We start from the raw sequence: 6,000 nt of genomic DNA, 5'->3' as shown, positions 1-6,000 counted from the left end.
CGAAAACATGGAAAGGCAATGAAAATTAATGGATTCGGAATTGCCGAGGTGAAAGCAAAAATAAAATTCATACGAGATGCGTACACTCCGGTAAAAAAAGTAACAAGAAGCATGAAATCTGATGGTGGTTCAGATGACATCAACAAACCTAAAGTAACATTATTTTCAGTTGCTGACAGGATTTTGTACCAAGTGGTGGAAATAAAAGAAAGACAGTCTTCAGAAATTTTGATAACTTTGTATAAAAACATTACAGTCTTAATTTATATACAATTTAAGACTAGAAATTCAAAAGGGGCTAAGTGCCATCTACTGAAAAATGAGATTTTGACGTGTGTGCGTGCTGTTTACCTATGGAAATGCTATACTCATTCATTTATTCATAGTTTTCTATCAAAGGGTAGGTCTTTCACTGCAAATCCAGCAATCTCCAGTCTTCCCTACTTTCCGCCTTCCTCTTAATCTCCGAATATTATCCATACATCTGATTGATGTCTATCACGTGATATCTTCTTCTGCTCCGAACTCTTCTCCCGTTCACCATTCCTTCCAGTGCATCCTTCAGTACGCAGTTTCTTCTTAGCCAGTGACAAAGCCAAATTATTTTTCTCTTCCTCATCAGTTTCAGGATTATTCTTTCGTCACACGCTCATTCCTTCTCCATATTCAATTCCAGTCGCTTCTCTTCATTTCGTCGTAATGTCGATGTTTCTGCCCCATATAATGCCACACTCTACACAAGGCACTTCACTAGTGTCTTCCCTAGTTCTTTTTGCTGAGGTCAGCAGAAGATACTCAATTTTCTGTCAAAAGCTTCCTTTGTCTTTTTACTTCTTGGCAGCAGCTCATGTTACTACTCATAGTACACCCCAAGTATTTTAAGCTGTCCGCTTGTTCTATTTAGTGCAGTGTAGATGATATCTGAACTTCTGGCTAGAAGTTTGATATTGTTAACTTACACTTTGGAACAGAATACAAATAATAATAATAATAATAATAATAATAATAATAATAATAATAATAATAATAATAATAATAATAAATTTATTTATTTATTCTGGTGGTGTTAAGGCCCTTCCACGCCACCAGATATATGTATACTTACAGCGTAAAAACGAAAATTTTATAATGAAGCAAAATAATTTCCAGGTGCTAAAGATGCCAATGTAATTTCCGATTTCAATTTTGGAAGTAAAGCATCTCTTATGTCCGTAGCAAACTTTTGAATATAATGATCAGACTTCGCTGAATTGCCACACGCAGCATGCAATCAGGTTGCCGATGTACGGTAGTATAGAGGAGGTGAGCGACCGCCCGGTCTCGTAGTATAAGCAGTTCATATTAAGAGTTGTGACCGGTCCAAATAGATAGAGCAGCTACAGCTAATGTATACCTATGTAAGCACTTGTTTTTGCATTACTGTGGTTGGAATAGTCAAAGCTTAACATTTGTTCAGTGCAGACAAGAATTCAATCAAACATACTGCAATGAGAATGTTGCTGTTCCAAATAATTGCCTATGGAATACCCTTACCACCGCAGCCAATCTTGACCCTTTGGGGAACGTGGTTGGACGCTGTTAATTATTATGCAGAACATTACGGCAAAATAATGGAGGTAATTGATGCATTGGATAGCACAGACAGTTCCGGTGTTGCAGATGTAAAATCATTGCCTTCTGAACAGCTATTGGAAGATATTCTGTTCATTGATTCTAATTTTAAAATCGTGTCCAAAAGCATCATCCTGTTAGAATCGTCTAAACTTCAACTCTCAGAAGCTCTTAATATAGTGGATAAAGTATCACAAACCGTTATCCGAAATAACAATTCACTAATTTCAGAAAAAGTGAAATGTAGGTTGAGAAACATTATTGCTAAAAATTCTGCCCATTCACAACTTCGTAATATAAATGATGTACTATCAGGTCACGACAAGACGTCTGAAGTTGGTGTACTAAAAAGTAGTGACTTTCCGTTCTTCAAATATGTACGTATTACATCGTGTGATGTTGAACGTACATTTTCCCAAAATAAAAACTGTTTAAGTGATCATCGGAGGAGGTTACTTTGCAGTAGTCGCTCAAAATGTACGTAACTCTTCACTGCAATGCACATATTCAAGGATGACGGGAGTATCTTACATTAAATTTTAAGAGTTAATGTAATTATCTCACTATAAAATAATTGTGTATTTACATGTTTAGACATTTCCTACTTCAATGATAATTCATTATATTTCTTGAATGCAGGATTCAGGTTTTACTGTAACCGCAGTATACTGCTCAGTGTTTACATCAGAGGCATACTCCATCCGTTGCACGCCCCCTTCTCATACAGTCTATACCGCGTGCGCAGTAAACCTTGCGATTCTCGTGGCAATTCCCCGAAGTCTAATAATGATACTACTAGATGTTGTAGTAGTCTAAGGCATCCTGCTTAGGACTCGCGTTACGGAATGGGCGCTGGTTCTGATGTTCATGGAGGAAGAAATTTTCTCATGAAATTTCGGCCAGTGTATGGAACCGGTTCCCACCCAGCATCTTGATGCGATTTGGGAGTTACGATAGGTAGCGAAATTCGGTTGCGAAAGCCAACTATAACGGCTGGGGATGGTCGTGCTATCCACATGATAGATCCATTCTGGTTGGATGATCGTCACCTCTGCTTCGGCATGTGAACGTGAAGCCAGCAGCCGGCTGATGGTCTGGGCCCTTCATGGGCTGTGTCGCCACGGATTATTATTATGATTATTATTATTATTATTATTATTATTATTATTATTACATGTTGTAGATTATCAGAGTTGTCTGTTGTCATCTGTAACATTAGTAGGTATCTGTTGTTGAAAATTATTTTAGAATTCTCGCAGATGTATCTAAATTCTCTCTCCGAATAATCCACATTTTCACCCATAATATGCAATCTTCTTTCATGTCTTTTCTTTATTCCAAGTTAGAAATCATCTCCTCAACCAACAAAGTTAAGACTATTAGGCAAGCGCTATGAACAAGTTCAACTTCACTTGACATGTTATGTCCTAGTGCAACATTCAGGTAGCAGCCTCTTTTGAAAATGGCACTGGCGATGCAAAATAAAGAAACCCGTGTAAACCTTTACTGGCGCAAAAGTACGACTGGCGTGTTAACTGGCGCCAGTATATCCATGCACGTGTAAACCCACCATTATGTGGTTAACCAATCAACGAATCGCAGTGCAATGTAAACAAACCAATTACCGGAGCACAACGCTGAACCTATGCACGAGAAACGTATCTCCATTCAATTGCTGCGATACACAACACATTTCAGTTGTAACCTAGCCATACCTCAGGCTTTACGTCATTCATCACGTAACGACAGTCTAAGCACAACTTACTAATCTAATATCCTCAAGTTGTGGTATAAATTCCTACCTTTAATTATTATATGCTATATCTCGGCAGTCAACATGATATTTTTTGCGATATTTACAATTTTATCAAGGCGTTTAAATATGTCCCTTGCGTTTTTAAGCTAGTAAAATTCTTTGTTACTAAAGATTATAATGTCTGTTGATGTTCATTACTTGCAACATCTTTATAATACGTACAAGCAAAACATAAACTTTATAGCTGGAATCTTCATTCATTCCTTAGTATGCTGACCCTAAATTTATGAAGCCACTTGAAAATGCCTGGAGATCTGGAGAGGATTTCATTTAAGTTGGTTAGCTTTGGAAACTTTTTTAATTGCTTATTTTACGACGCTTTTTCAACTGCTCTGGTTATACAGGATGTTTAAAAAATAGAGGGCATAATTTCAGGTATATATTCCCCATATGTAGAAAATACAAAAAGTCCATTACAATATGTGTTCGGAAATGCTTGGTTTCCGAGTTATGGCCTTCAAAACAGTGATATTCACCGGAACGTTTTTCTTCTCGCAGGTAGTTGTCTTTACAGTAGATGTTTAAAATGTCCACCTTCTGCCTCACATCGATGTCTCATGGCCCTGCGAACATGATCTCAAATTCCAGGAGTATTGCGTATTTCCTCACAACCTGCCACAATTCGATTCCGAAGGGATTCCATGTCAGGCACCAGAGACGAATACACCAGTGATTTTAAATGGCCCCACAAGTAGAAATCGATATGGTTCAATTCAGGTGAGCGTGGAGGCCAAGCAATTGGGCCACCTCTACCTATCAATCGATCAGGGTACCTCTCCTGGTACAAACGACGAGCCAGCGCAGCATTGTCGTCCGCCTTACCGTACATGAAGTGCACTTCTGCCTGCTCCTGATTTGAGTACATGTCGCACAGTACAAAGCCAAACACAACACTCATTGTATCCTTCGCCACGGAATTAACTGTCAGAGTGTCCCCTGTTAACATCTTCTGTCACTGCAACTGTCTGCGGGAAGAAAAACGTTCCGGTGAATATCACTATTTTGAAGGCCATAAAGCGGAAACCAAGCATTTCCGGACACATGTTGTTTTTATTATCTACATATGGGAAATACATAACTGAAATTATGCCCTCTATTTTTGAAACACTCTGTATATCGTCTGAATGAGATGGTGATAATGCCAGCGAAATGAGTCCAGGGTCCAACGCTGAAAGTTACCCAGCATTTGCTCTTATTGGATTAATGGAAAATCCTAGAATAATATCGTATATAATTTAAATTATGAATTAGCTTGCATAAATGATCAAATACACTCTCGTTATTGAAGGAATGAGACTTTAAAGAAATTATGTTCACGTGCATTTGCTGTAGAAATCTGAACACCACTTGTACTTGAGATAAGAGTACGAACTACAAATGATCACTTTTAACATTAATGCTCGTTCTCTTCGTGAAAAATTGTTGATTCGTTTCATCCAGGGTTTCATGTTCGTACAATTAGTTACAACCACTTATATAAGAATACTTGCCAATGGCGTAGCTCAAACGGTAGACGCTCTTGCCTACTGATCCGGAGCTGCACTCGAGTGTGAATTCGATTCTCACTTGAGCTGATTATCAGTTTGGGTTTTCTCGAGGTTTTCTCCAACTGTAGACTAAGGTGAATGGCGAATTCTCGGCCTCATCTTGCCAAATACCATCCCACCATACTTTCAATATCACTGATGACCAGTAGTCTTTAATGTAACTGTTGATGTATTTTTTATCTACCATCAATTCTATCAAAGTTAAATAACCTAGTATTTGATATAGCGTCTTTAAGTAGCGAGTAGAAAAACAATTACATATTAATTCCACTCTACGACAATTTACTGTCAACAACGAAGTTCTCGCATTCTAATTTCAAATGATACTAACACAGTCCAGTATATATACAGTCACGAAGCTTGAGTTGTGAGGGTGCTATGTACAAAAGACAGTGCCGGTACTATTTCACATCGTCTGTAATGAGGCGATATTAGCGATCCTAGTGGTCAGCAACTATCTATGGATGCATATTTACTACGTATTGAGCTTTGTGACTGTATATATTAGACTGTGATACTAATTTATTTCTGTAGTAACAGACTCACTCAACTTTACTGCGCTAGAATTCAGGGTAGTTCAAAGCATTTTTAAAACTAAGATGCGCCGAATCGAGAAGCCTCTCGATGAATCTCGTCAAGACCTCATCTCTTCCTGCGAACACTAGTTGAACTAAAACATAAGTTTGAAATGTGCATGGTACCAATTCTTTATTTTCGTCAATGTTTACTGAATCGTTACTGACATACATTATTGAAATTTATATGCTTGTTTAAGCATACATATTTTTTATTTGTTTTTTTAAATTTCGGGCAGAAAGTCTAGAGTCCATCGATCTATACTAAACAAATTTGAAACTGCATAATTTTACTGTTTGAACAAGATAAATTTGCATTTCTTTGGTGAAAAATTTAAGGAAGATAAAGAAATTGCTCAGATACAATATTTCACAAGTTAACTTAAAATAATTGCTTATTAAGTCAAGCTAAAATTAATCAGTTTTCCATCTAATTATTTAAAGACATACT

Source organism: Periplaneta americana, chromosome 11 (assembly GCF_040183065.1).
Source record: "Periplaneta americana isolate PAMFEO1 chromosome 11, P.americana_PAMFEO1_priV1, whole genome shotgun sequence".
Classification (NCBI taxonomy): domain Eukaryota; kingdom Metazoa; phylum Arthropoda; class Insecta; order Blattodea; family Blattidae; genus Periplaneta; species Periplaneta americana.
Note: the sequence above shows the minus strand (reverse complement) of the source record.